This window comes from Lathyrus oleraceus, chromosome 4 (assembly GCF_024323335.1).
Source record: "Lathyrus oleraceus cultivar Zhongwan6 chromosome 4, CAAS_Psat_ZW6_1.0, whole genome shotgun sequence".
Taxonomy (NCBI): domain Eukaryota; kingdom Viridiplantae; phylum Streptophyta; class Magnoliopsida; order Fabales; family Fabaceae; genus Lathyrus; species Lathyrus oleraceus.
In genome coordinates, this window is record NC_066582.1 from 191,028,352 (window position 1) to 191,043,391 (window position 15,040).

The following is a 15,040-nucleotide window of genomic DNA, read 5'->3' on the forward strand; positions in this document are numbered from 1 at the left end:
CGTAAGAATCGATGCTAAAACTCAACTGACATAGATGTAAGAATCGATACCAAAACTAAATTGTCATCACTACTACAAATAGTACATTTTATGACAACGATTTCACCTCATGTATCGAAAAACCTGGGTAAAATTCCTGGACGCGCCCTATTTGTTTTGTTAAAAATAATATACAATATATTTCATCAGTCATTGGAAAATCGAGGGGTAAGCTTATTCAGTGTACATGCTTTGAATCACCACAGCTTCAGTTTATGTTCTTATCTTATTAAAAGAGAGTCTTCTGTAATATTTTATTTTGGAGTGTACAAATACACCACTTTTCACCTCGATTTATTTCCAACCGAGGTGAATATGTTTCTCTGGTATATATAGCTTTAACTTGTAGCATTCAGTTTCACTTGTTTAAATAACACAGACAGAACCCTTACGAAGAGCCTTTAACATAAGAGCCCTAAACAACGAGAGCCATATACATATATCATCTTCAATACAAAGATGTTATGTGTTTAGTACTCTCGTCTCTTTTTCAGAGATCCAAAATCATTTTCTTTTACTTCTTCTTCAGAGATCTGATACGCTAAACATCATTACTCATGTTCTTGTTGCTGTTGTAGTATTGAGATTCAAAACCCTAGAGGCTTCCTTGTTGTTTTTGTTGTTATTATTGATGTTATTTTTGTCGATGTTGTTGTTCTTGTTATTGAGACCCTAAACCATAGAGGTTATTTATTGACGTTGTTGTTCTAGATGTTATTGCTGATGTTGTTATTGTTGTTCTAGTTGTTGATGTTGTTGTTGTTTTTGTTGTTGAAGTTGTTATCAATGTTGTTATTCTTGATGTTGTTGTTGTCGTCGTTGTTGTTCTTTGTGCAGATCTGATCTTGTTCCATCGAGTTGAGTTTATCATATATAATGTGGATTGTTTGTTTCACTAACCCGTCTTTGAATGTATAACATATTAAATTGATTTTAGAAATAATCATATGAAAAATTATGTTGTATTTGAACCTTATCTTACACTGATTAATGATTTTCTAGCATTTTGCAATTTTCTTCCATATTTGTTCATTTTTTAAAGCATCAAATTTTATGCTTTCAAAAATGAATTAGTAGAAAAGGAAGTGTTAAATAAGGAACTTGAAACATTGGAGATATTTTAATCATAAAATAGCGTGAGATGGATGATGAGTTGCAGAATGCTTCAAAATCACTAATCAATGTAAGTTGTTCTTCAAATATAACAAGGTTGCTCATATAATTATTTTCCTAACCAATTTTGGTAAGTTACGTGTTCAGTATAGGGTTTAGTGAAATAAGAAACCCACGTTAGATTGAATAAACTCAAAATTGTTTTACCCTTCAGCTTTATGAGATAACAGAGGTGATAATGTGGTATATCCATCTTTGAAATGACAAAACCGAAGGGGCATGGGTTTTTGCCATTTCCGAATTCCAAAAAGGTTTCCCTGAAAACCCGTGACCTTTACACATAGCCATCGATTTTTTAAAAACCGAGAGGTAAAGTGTGCACTTTTCATGACGCCCTTCGTCACCTCGCCTGTGAAACCGAGGTAAGACCTCTTTTTCCACTAAGGTAAACAACGTTTTTTGTAGTAGTGCATCGATGTAAGAATCAATGCCACAACTAAATGGTCATCAATGTAAGAATCAATACTAAGACGAAATAGTCATTAAAGTAAGAATCGATGCTAAGACTAAATAATCACCGACTTAAGAATCATTCCTAACGAATAAATGTCCATCGATGTAAGAATCAATGCTAAGACTAAATAGTCATCAATGTAAGAATCGATGCCAAGACTAAACGGTCATGGGCGTAACAATCAATTTTAAAAATCAATTGTCATTGCTGTAAGAATCGATGCTAAAACTCAATTTTCATCGATGTAAGAATCAATGCTAAAACTCAATTATCATCGATGTAAGAATCAATGCTAAAACTCAATTGTCATCAATGTAAGAATCGATGCTAAAAATAAATTGTCATTGATGTAAGAATCGATGCTAAAACTCAATTGTCATTGTTGTAATAATCAATGGTAAAACTCAATTGTCATCGGTGTAAGAATCGATGCTAAATAAACTATCATTGATGTAAGAACTGATGCCAAAACTAAGAAATAATATGACCTAATTGGTATCAATCAATGAATTGACACCATCTTCGTAACAAAATTTGATCATCTATAAGAATCCTAGATAATCATGGGTCCACTGGGAATATCATCATCAAAAGGTTAATGGAAAAGATTCACCGGGGAATATCATCTTGTGGAAATACTACACATGAAATGATGTATGAAGTGTAATGATTAATCAATGCAGGTATGTGTTAGAAATGCATGAAGTTTGATAATTGATCAATGCATGAGGTATGATGCATGATATTCTATTAATGAAGATTGAGTTTTTGGGTAAGGGCCAAGTGGGACTGGTCTTTTGTGAGGTTCCAAGCAATGTTGGGCTTTTGAGAGGTATAAAACTAGGATGGGCTTTTGGACTTTGAGGCGTCGAGTGAGGCCGAGCTCTTTGATTATAAATGTTGGTGCCAAGCAAAATTGTGATTTTTGTGAGGTATTGAGTGAATGTCAAGTGAGGTTGGGTTTTTTGTATATGGTTAAGTTACAAGGATTTCTAATGATCTTAGATTCATGTTGTGGGAATATGCCAGATGAATGCAATGATATGTATGGTTTACTGTGAACATGATTAATGCACGAGGATGATTTATTTGATGACTTGAATGTTTCAATAATGCCCATGTTATGGGTAATGGAAGGATTCCTTTGCAATAAGGTTTCTTGTCGAAAGGTCAGGGGATGGTGTGCTAGCATGAGTCCCGACACTCATGTTGAACTCGATGGTCACTGATGTACAACAAAGTTTGCAAATTGAAAGTATGGAGAGGACTTGCCCCTCTATAGCCTATCTTGCTCCAATCTGCTAGATCTTTGAAGAGATTCATCTCAGTACGAGTTTTGAAGCAACATTTACACAAGATGACTTTGAGATGGCTTGCCCCCACATTTTGATTCTTGAAGCGTTATGCCCTTGATTAATTGATTCTTGGAACTATTTACCATACATTTAACCGATCTTTGAGGGGTTGGCTTCATTGTACTTTTAAGGCAGCTTTCCTCAGCATGGGCCTTAAAGAGATTCGCCATTGACTAACCGACTCTTAGAATGGCTTTCCTCTTGATGAATCATTTCTTGGAATATTTTCTTTTGATTGAGCCTTGCAGCGATCTGCCCTAGTATTTGACCGAGATTTTGAGGGGGTTTCCTTATTGGTAGGGTCTTTGAAGGAATTACCTGAAAAGGAACTTGGGTCCCATCATGTTATGATATGACCTTGACATGGATTGCCCTTAATATTTGGATCTTGCAAGGTGTGCCCTTGCTCAATAGGGTCTGGATGGGAATTAACCTAGGTTGGCCAATTCTTGGGATGTTCTGCCCCTAGTAAAAATGTTCTTCAAATGATCTGCCTATGATTATAAGGATTTTCTCCTGATCTACAAGATAACTAGGTGATTTTCCCCTAGTCAAAAGTATCTCGAAGCGGTATGCCTCTGATCATCCCGGTGTTGAAATTTCCTCGATGATAAGTATTAATTTGCAAGTAAAATTTTTCATTTTGAAATATAAATTCTCGTGCAAGTTTTGAAATCAAAAATTGTTATGGAGAACATATAAGGTGTGTATAGTGGAGGATATTTGGCCATGAGGTTGGTAGGACTAAAGATTTGAAAATATGATAAAACAATATGGTTAGTGATGACTTAACAAACATTTAGAGTCATTTTAAAAATAATTTTTCCGAGTATGCTTTCATAGTGAACCTAACTTCAATTAGGTCTTTTAGAGATTGTAACTTGGCTTGATTCACGGTTTTTGAAAAAAAGATATAAGGCTCAAAATTTGATTTAACCCACCCCTGCTCCTTTGATGTTCTCCATTCCTAAATCCTATTAACTGAATGGATGAATGCAGTCGGCAAGAGAGTTTTGGTTGTCATGATGATGTTGACACACTTATGAAACTATTGAGGTGATAGTCAACTACTTCTGTTTACAAGCTTGTTTCCTTTTTTTTCCTCCCTTTTTTGCATTTAATCCCTATTTTTGCATGGACTGATTGTTTTGAATTTGCGGTCCATCGGGATGCCCTAACTTTTACCTAAGTCAATTTTTTTCAGGTTTTTTGACTTAGCAGGATTTTTTTGGAAAGGTTGTGACTTCCATGTTAATTATGAGTTTTATCTTTTCAATTCTTCCACGGAGTTGGATGATGTGTGTGAGGGAGAAGATGTGCTTTGAAACTCTTATTGAGGTGATTAGATTGAATGATTCTCTTGAGATTAGAATGCATCTCCGAATTGCAATCTACCTTACCCCTGGTTAAGATTAAGGTTTTTTTATAAATACAAAGAACACCGACTTCAGGCTCGAAGGGGTTGACTACAAATTATCTCCTTAGTTCTCAAGTGTTTGGGAAGTGAAACAATGTCTTACATCGTCATCCAGGTCTTACTAATAAAAGCATACGTCAACAAATTCGATTATTTCGTGTACATCATTCTCCTTATAAGTTTGTTAATAGGTGAAAAGCGAAAAAGCGTTGTTCATAGCGAGTAATGGCATAAGAAAAAATGAATATGAAAGGATTGATTCCAAAAACATGCATGCTTATCTTATTGAAATTACCAATCAAAGAGTACAAATTTAAAAATAAACAATAATTAGCAAGAAAGAAATTACAACTCGAAAAAATCCTAATGATCCTAGGGATGAGCTTTCTTGTTGACCCACTAACTTTAGGAGATGCTTCTTGATGTTTTTGAACTTGTCAAAGTAAGGGGTGACCATTCACCAATGTGATTTCTCCTTCGAAAGTTAACTGCTTGTCGTAAATCAAGTCTTGGACCTTGTGTTTGACCTCTTGTGAGTTCCTCCATTGCTTCTTAAGACATGCTTTGAGCTTGTTCGTGAGTATTGGGAATTCATCTAGCGCGTATTAGGTTAGAGAATGGGGAATAAATATGAGTTTTGGTATTATGATATGAAAATCCATGTGTATGTATGCGGATGCATGAAAATGCATGGGTATGCAAAAAGATCGTATGCTTTGTTTTATAGGTATGCTAAAAGTTTTTTTATACAGATGCAACGTATGTGTCACATGTAGGTTTAGGATAGTGACGAGCATAAGAAAACACATAAGGGTTTAGGGATAGTTAAGGATGCGAGAAAATCCAATTTAGGGAGGCTCCCTACAATAGGTTAGTTCTAAATCTGTATTACCTAATCCGCTCACACTGATGGCTCTAGGGTTTTATTTGGTCGTTTGAGAGCAAACCCAAGGTCATGGACCACAAATGAAATTTCATCATGATAGGGCATATAGGCCTCCCATGATAAAATTTTAAAGGGTCTCTCTTAGGCATGATCCTTCGTATAAATAAAGTCTCAACGCCCGGGTTCTAGATAAAGGTTCCCAGAGTCATAGACCAATCACTACTACAAAAGTACCTTTCGTAACGCCATTTCACTTCGTCTAAAGTATCTATCGTGGTAGAAACTATCCTCTTAAGTGCTTTCCTTTTTTATTTTCATTTTAAGCTACTTTTCACCACAGTTGGAACTTCCAACCATGGTGAAAAGTAGCGCTTGGTCATGAGTTCAAATCCTAACACCTACAGTTTTGTTTTTTTTAGGCCACTTTTAACCACGGTTGGAACTTCCAGCAGTGGTGAAAAGTGGGGCAGGGCATGGTCAAGAGTTCGTATCCTAACACCTACAATTTTGATTTTCTTTATTTTTAAGCCACTTTTTACCATGGTAAAAAGTGGCGCATGGTCATGTATTTATGAGTCTCTTCATCGTCCATAAACAAATATTTCCCATTAATTTAGAGAGTACGCTTGAGACACTACCATTAGTGATCTGGATGAAACCTAAAACTTAAATAAACTTACAACTTAGACGAACTTCATATTTTACCTCCAAACATCATCTTCCATTTACGACACTATTTCTCCACTAAACCAACCTCGAAAATATCATTTCATTCTTAAATAAAACTCAAAAACATCATTTCTTTCATTAACAATTTTCAGAACTCCGCCATCTCTTCTCCAACTTGAATGTGACAAGGAAAACATGGATTCAAGTTAGCAATGTTAGTTATTGTTGTTCTTTTTGTTGTTGTTGTTGTTCTTGTTGTTATTCTTGTTCTTGTTCTTTTTATTTTTGTTATTGTTGTCATTGTTGTTGTTCTTGTATTCTTGTTGTTGTTATTGTTATTCTTGTTGTAGTTCTTGTTGTTCTTGTTTTTGTTCTTGTTGTTCTTGTTGTTGTTGTAGTTTCATAACCACAAAACACATCATATTTTCGACTCGGTTCACGTGAGATTTTACCTTGTTTTGTCTCCTTTTTATTGTGTTATGCTGGTATATTGTGTTTGTTTCAAGTACTTGCCAGGTGGGAGCATCCATGTGAGAAATCAGGATGAAAACAGTAAAAAAATAGAGAAAATATCAAGAATTGTACTCATGGCATTCACCATGGCGTTTGCTATGACGTGGCAGCTTCATGCGCACCAAAATATCAAGAAAGTCAAAAGGTCAACATTTTACACTCATGTCATTCGCGATGAGGCCATGGCGTTCGCCATGAGCCTTAAACCCTAGCTCTGCAAATTTTGTACTTATGACATTCACCATGAGGCCATGATGTTCGCCATGGACTTTGAGGCCTGAAAAATAGTAGCATGAAAATTGCAGTTTCTCCCCATTTGCAGATTTTTCTACCACAATTCCAACATGATTTTGAGACATTTTTAACATTTTTAGGTTTTCAGTATCCAAGTTTTAGAGCATTAATCTAAGGCAGAAATTCTATTATTGTAAATGTAGTTGTTTCTCACATTGATGAACTGTTGTATCTTAGCATTTGAGTTTAGGAATTTTCGGTGTGTATTTGGATCAATCTTGTCGGATTCATTTGCAATTTCAATTATAGAGTTATATTTTTATTTTTAGATTTTACTTGAAGATTCCAATTTATTTACAAGTTTTTATTTTCTGCTTTAATTTTAATTTGTTATTATTTATGATGTTATTCTTTTTATTGTTGTTCATTGCACTACTCTATTTTACGTATGCATACATATCAGTAAGGTGAAGCTAATATTTTGAATTGTTATTGTAGATACTAATCCATTTATTTATATATGTTTTAAGCTTCCTACAACTATATTTATATATTTATCTACAATGATTCATACTTACTATATATATATATATATATATATATATATATATATATATATATATATATATATATATATATATATATATATATATATATATATATATATATATATATATATATATATATATATATATATATATTGTTCCTGTTTATATTTATTAAACTAATTTTATGTCTAGTTTAATATATTCACAAGTTAGTAACAATATGCTTCCTATATCCGATCAAGCTCTTAGAGTTCAGGATGTGAGGACCTTTGTTCTAATGGGACTCGATAAAATGTAATAACACTGATTTCAATATTAAAATAAATTTTTGGTTCTAAATTTTGCTTCAAAAAGTCAAAAGTTTTGGGCGACAGCGAAAAGGTTTAGATACTGGTTTCCGCACGACAGTTTAAAAACGGTATCTGACATAAAATTGATATTTTTAATTTCTAAAAACAACGACATCACTTTATTAATTAATTAGACTTATCGGTTTTCAAAAAGTGATTTAGAGTTGTAACATGTACGTGCGACAATAGGCAACTACGGTTTCGAAATATAACACGGGATGTGCGAAAGTGTGTAGTGTTTTTAAATTAGTAATTCTTGCAAAAAAGAGTTTTTTTTAAATTGAAGTGTTGAATTTTATTTGAGTCCTGAAGGTACCCGAAAATTACATTTCGGTCTCCGTTTAATTTAATTCTCAAATTAGTTATTTTAGACCTGTTCTCAAACAAAATATTTTATGATAGCCTTAGACTTACAAAGCGACAATAGATCACATTAGGTTGACATTGGTCTCTGTGGATTCAATTTTTTGGGTTCTATAACTGATTTTTATTTGCAGTTGTCGAGAAACCATATCATTGTTGATCTACTACTATATATTTTTATTTTCTTAAAATACATACAACAACGGTTGTTTAATGTAACCGTTGTGATAAGTTAAGACATACAACAACAATTGTTTAAAGTAATTGTTACGATAAGTTACACGCTACTTGACTTATAATCATGGTCGCATGAACGTAGTGGAAATAATCATACATACAATCACACCTTACCTCACAACGGTTAGTCAGACATGGTTGTATCCCTTTTCCAACCATTATGAGAGGTGTGTTTCGTAGTAGTGAATCTAGATTATCAACATGATGAGGGGTCAACCCTACCATGAGGACAGGTCTAAAAGATCTATTCTAAATGGTGTCTTCATACCCATCCTCAAGATACATATCTCGTTGATTGATACTACGTGACTATTGTCCTAAGCTTATGTTTTTACTAAAGCTCGGGGTAGAGCTTACTCTCAAATAGAAATTTAAAACCCACAATGTTAAGATAATACACAAGATGAAAATAAAGAAAAATTAAAGAGGATAATAAAATAAATAATGAAATAAAATAAGAAAACCAAACACACAACCCTAAAATTAAAGGATATGCCTAACTCTCTTTGGGGAAGATTCCCCAGCAGAGTCGCAAGCTGTCGCATCTCGAAAAATACGACTCCGCAGACGCATCGGGCGCTCGTAGGTGACTAATAGATTCGCCACCGAATTTTATTTATGTCTAGGGAAAGAGAAAATAATGATAAAACCATAAGGAGAAAAAGGATAAGATGGTCATCGCAACTAAATATGGGTTCTGGAGTCGGTTATGCAAGAGGAATGTATTAGCACCCCTCAAATTCATTGTACTCAACAGAAACCTCCTATAGTTTTAGGATTAAGGGTTTTTTAAGAAATGTTTGCAGGTATTTCATATTTATTTATTAAAAGATATTTACAAAAAGATAAACAAAGATACTTACAAAGGATTTTATTTTATTAATGCGCTCGCCAAGGATTCAAAACCTCGTGCCTATGTATTCTCAAAGTGGAGTGAGAAAGTTAGAGCTTTGTAGTTCTGTCGCTACCGGGGGTTTTGATAACGAGTGAACTAGACGGACTCAACAAAGGAATTGCCTCCACAAAGAGGAGAAGGAAAAATCAGAAGAGTTGTCACCAAATTTTATTTGTGTGCCTCTATCGGAGAGGCCAGGGTAAATAGTCGGCAAAGCCCTCGAAAAGGATAAGTGCACGAGAAGCACTAAAAAGGGATAAGGAATCCGTATCGCAACCGAGATTTAGGTTCAGAAGTCAATTACGCAAGGGGAAAGTATTAGCACCCCTCACGTCGATGGTACTCCATGGGAACCAAAATTTAGTAAGGTTAGGTTAAGAGCAAAGTGTCATATTAACAAGGTAATAAGGATTAGTGTAAGGTATAAACAAACGAGTATTATGTTAGTGGGTTAGTATAAACCAAAAGGAAACAGAATGTATCAGATGAATCTATAAGTTAAAAAAATGCAAGGCCTCATCTACATGTCCAATGACCTAGGTTGGTTGGTGTAGGGGAAACCTATCCATGATTCAAAGTACCATGGATAAACATTTGATCATCCATTAGTAGATTTGAATCAAGCAGGGTTCAATCAACCCTAACTAAGCTAACATCATGAAAAAAGCAGATCTCATTGGCCCTAAGGTTCAAGACCTCAAGAGTCCTTCAAAAAATAACCAAATGACTTGAAATAAAATAAAATAAAATACTAGAGGGAAAAATAAAGGGGGTCTGTGTTGGATATATCTTCAGAATAAATAAAATAAGTGGTGTAAAAAATAAAAGGGAAATGGAAATAAATGTGGTAAAAATAAAATGGAAAGTGAAATAAACAAAAATAAACCATAATGCATAGGCTGGGGGTTGAACCCCTAACCTTGGGGTCATAGGGGGATCAACCCTCTCTCCCACTAGGCCACAAGTTCGGTGATGATAAGAAGCACGCTAATAAATAAAATAATAAAACAAAAGTCAAAATGGACTGCGCGCGCTGAAGCACCAATCAAAACAAGACACAGATTTCTTTCAAATTCAAAAAATGCGCAAAATGGTCGTCTTCAACCTTCGACCACTCAAAATCAAACTCCAAAAAAACATGTTTCCAATTAGATACAAGCTTCAAGATAGCTTGTATGATCAACAAAAAATCATCTTCTCTACTCATGAGCCATTGATTGATTATGAGTGGAGAGTATTTCACCACGATTCTGATGAATACAGTTGACCTAGTTCAAAAATTAAATTCTAAATACTGAGTAATCAGGGCTGGAAACTTAAGGGAAATGATCAGAGGATCATTTTGACGGGGATGGTGACTTATTTAGATGATGGGTGTGAAGGGAACTACCTGATCAGAAACAACTCAGGGAGGATTTCAGGTGGTATGGCTCAGCTCAGATGAAGCTTGGGGAAGGGGAGTTAGGTGTTTGGAAAGTTTAAATAATGGTTAGTGAAGGTTTCTGGATGGTTGGTTGAAGCTAAAACACTTTGAAGCTCAAAACACGATGTTCTGTTTTTGAAGCTTGAAGTGAAAAGTTCAGCAAAGGTTTTATGGGCTTTTAAGATTGGAAAATGAAGGGGGAACCTTCCCCTATTTATAGGGAAGGCGTGTGGGTGGTTTTCGATGGAGAATATGGAGGATTGCTTAGAAAAAGGGAGTGGCTCGATACATGGTTGAAATGGGATCATGGGGGGCAAGTGTAGTTGTGGTCTAAACTTGTTTGCACCAAAGACAATTTTTTTTGGTTCTTAGCATAGATCTGGAACAAACAATAGCAAAGAGAAGGCCTGCCGTGGTTTTTGCTTTTTGCCATTTTGGGCAAAAATCAGAATTTGCACATGGGGTCGAGTTTTCTAATTTGTGAGGTTTCCATGTCCAAGTTGACTTCTAGTCACACCACAATACCATATGAAATATGTTTGGGGACCATTAGGATCAAATTGAAATGGTTTGAGGAATTGGTCCATCCCTTTGCAAATTCTGACTAATGTGGTATGTCTTGCACATCAGGATAAACTTCCATGTTTGAACCAAGGCCAAACAAAATTGGCTCGTGCATTTTGTCTCAATTTTCGGCAATTTGTTCCTTGCCATGATCTTGATTGAATGCAAAATAAACCAGGTCAAAAGGGTTTATGGTTTGGAAATGGCAATGTGTCAAAGTAGTGGTCATGACCTTATTTTAGGGCATGGTGGGCATGTTGGACTAGCTTGGCCAATAGAATAATTGAACCCCTTACTCAATGAATTATGTCTTGAACATTGAAACAAAGTTGGAGAGGAAGTTATTTAGAACATTTTTCTCGAACTGGAATTTAAAAATCTTGAAAAATGAGGGAGTTATGGTCTTTAGAACTTCCCATAGGCCATTCTTGCCAAAATGTGCTAGCCAACATGACCTAATTAGGGGATTTTGTGATTTCTTGATTTCCAAGGCACAATGGTGGATGTTATGAGTTCATTTAATCACAAAATGATGGAAATAATATTTGGACCTTTGTGGGATGATTTTAGGTCAAATTGTTGGGTGAATTAAAGCATTTAAAGTTCAAAAATCATGAATAAACCAACTATTTGTAACATGGATTGAATGGATGTTTAAATGATGGATTTTTGTTGTAATGGACATGAAATGATGTTGAATGAATGGTAGGATGATTGTATGGTAAAAAATGAGCAAGGTCAATGATCAAGGGATCCTTAAACTTGGTTTCTTGAGCCACAAAATTCATCAAGAACCAAAGTCAAATGAACTAGGGTTTGAGATGCAAGGGTCAATTTGAGATGTTTGAAGGGTATGAGGCATGAACAAACCTTGGATTTGAGGAATCCTCAGTGGCATGGTCAAGATCCATGGTGAATTAAGACTTGTACTAGCCAAAAGAGGTTCAGGAACCAGGGTTTAGTCCTTAGGTGACCAGATGAACCTTGAAGCTTCTTCAAAGGGGACTCGCCATCCAAATTGGGTTTGGGGAGTGAGTGAGATGTCTTGGGTGATCCTCCAAGCTTTGTGGGATAGTTGAGGATAAGATTAGGGTTAATGTGGCTTGGGAACACCCTAACATAATCAGAGGATCTTAGGGCTTTGTAAGACCCCGATTTTGATCCTAAGATCCCTCATGCTATCTCATCAAATGCATTAGCTTTGGGATCACACCTTGGCATCCTTCTTACCCCTCATTCACTGGGTTTGCATTGGGAGATATCACCAAGCACATTTTGATTGTATCATACTTTGTTTTTCATTATTTACTAACCAAAATACCAAAAAATTGCCAATGTATAGTTTTTTGCTTGTGTAGGTAGTATGTGCATCCACCAATGCCTCATCAAGCTCATATATAGGGTTTAAAACCCTCAATGCAAGGAGACTAACCAAAAGATGGTTCACATTTACTCTAGACATCATATATGGATCCTCATGGTCTTAACATATCATTTTGATCAAGAATCCATCAAGAGTTTGAAGCTTGTTTGACTTGGAAGCCCTAATTAATCTGGGTATCTTGTGTGACTTCCTTAGCAAGTTTCTCCATCAATTGATCAAATACTTCAATGGATACTTGATATTACATCATCGTATGCATATATGATCCTCCATGAGTACCAAAAGTCAAGAGAATGCCAAGTTAGCAAGATGGTTCATCGTGGTTGACCAAAGAAAGTTAACTAGTCAAAACTGGGGGTTCCCCAGACCCTATCTCCTACAATTTTGTCATATGAAAATGATTTGAAGAGAAACGTTACTCATAATTACATTCCAAACAACTTTCATGTTTAAGTCTAGATCTAGTTTTTCTTGGAAATTCATTTTTATGGTGAACGATTATAGGTCATTTTGTCTGAACCCTAGTTAGAAGGTCAACTTCCAAGGACCATAACTTGCTCAATTTTTATAAGATGAAAGCCATTCAAGTTCCATGATCAAATTCAAGATATCCTCCTAAACCTTTATGTTTGTATGGAGTTAAAATTAAACTTTTAAATGCTTGTGCCAAGAGGAAACATTATAGGTCATTTTGGGCCATTACCATGGAACAAGTGATTTTCCTTAACTTCTAAAATGCATAACACCTTCATGCCAAACCCAAATGATGTCAAATGCGTGACCAAATTGAAGAGGTTTGAAAGGTATACAACTTTGATGAAAGAACTTTTTCCATTTGAAGTCCATAGCAAAAGTTATTCAAGGTGGAAGACGTGAACATTTGACTTGGTACTTAGAAAATTTTCAAATATGTTTGATTTTCCAAACTTCCACCTCAAAATTCATCATGATCCAAGCTTCAAATTGAAAAGTGTTCAACATGAAAGTTCTTCCCCTTGATCTCAACTTTCCAAAACGTACAATATCATCTCATTTGGATCAAAATTGAAGGACTTGCACATGGGTGCAATGCATGGTCCCATTTGGAAGATTCTCACAACCATTTTCCATTCCATATTGCATGGCTTCACGAATTACTTTCAGCATCACATGTGCACCTTTTTGGACCTATTCCAATCATTCTTTGGAATTTGTACACGCCCATGCAAGCTTACATGAGGTAATTGTTATTTTTGGATTTCAAATGGAAGTGTGTGGAAAGCATGTGATAACCCTATAAATACAAGTGCTATGAGCTCAGAAATGCATCAACACCTTGCCCAAGCTTTACCAAGACAACTCAGACCCCTCACTCCATAGAATTTCTTAAGGATTTTATTGAAATCGAGTTTGAATTTCACCTTATGTTTTAAAATTCAAAGTCCAAGAATTCATTGCCCTTTCCATCTCAATTGATCACTGCAAGCAAGAGGAAGAGGAATCAAGCAAATCCAGATCAAGATCAAGCAAATTTGAAGCTACTCGAAGGTGAAAATTCAAAAACTTCATCTCTTCAATACTCTCTCAATTCTTCACTATTCTTTGTGATTTTCGCTTTGCTGAAGTCCTACCAATGTAGGCAACAAGATTGAGTTGCTTTGAGATCAAGTCGAAGCAACTCAGTTCATGATCCTCAAAATTCAAATCCATGTATATTTTTATATACTTGGAATTGGAGAAAATTGAGGCCAGATTCGCGATCTTGAGCATTTTCTCTTCAAATTAGTGTCATTGTTTTCCATTTTTCATGAAGTTTAGGTTGGACCAGTCCGGTGGTCCTCATCGGAGAAGATAACCGGAGCTACGGCTCCAGTGGTGTATTGGCAAGGTTCCAACCATCTGATCTTGGTCCAACATTTTAATCTCAGCCCTTGCTTTTGCATATGACGCGTCTATACGCGTTGGCTGAGGTGTTGGATGGAAGCACGCGTTTGGCCATCAGATCTGCCACCTCAATTAATGAGGGAGATCTGATGGCCCTTGTTTTTTTGAATTTCTTTTTATTTTCTAATTTTTCATTTAATCCCTTTATTTTGTTTAATTCATATTAATTTCATTTTTAATCCAAAAACTATGGGACTTTCACCAAAAATCTTTAGATATTTTTCTCTTTCATTTTTGAATTAAAATTATTTTTTGGATCAATTTTGATATTTTTCATGAATTAAATGTTTTTGTGCATATTTTTAATTGTTTAAAAATACTTTTGACTTTTTAAAAGTCATGAAGGTTTTTGTCTAAGGTCCTTTGACCTTGTATGACCTAGGATAAATCTCTTGGCCATTTATTTGGGGTTTTGAAGAGATTTTATGTTTTGTCCAAATTAAATTATATTTTAATGCATTTTTAATTGACTAATTGTGTAAAAATTATGTTGATCCATTTTTGTGATCTTGTGATGTTTGACTATTTGTTTGGGCCTTGGTCAAGGTTGATTTGACTTTTGTTGGATTAAAATCATTGAATTTAGGGGATTGATGAAATATACATTTCATCT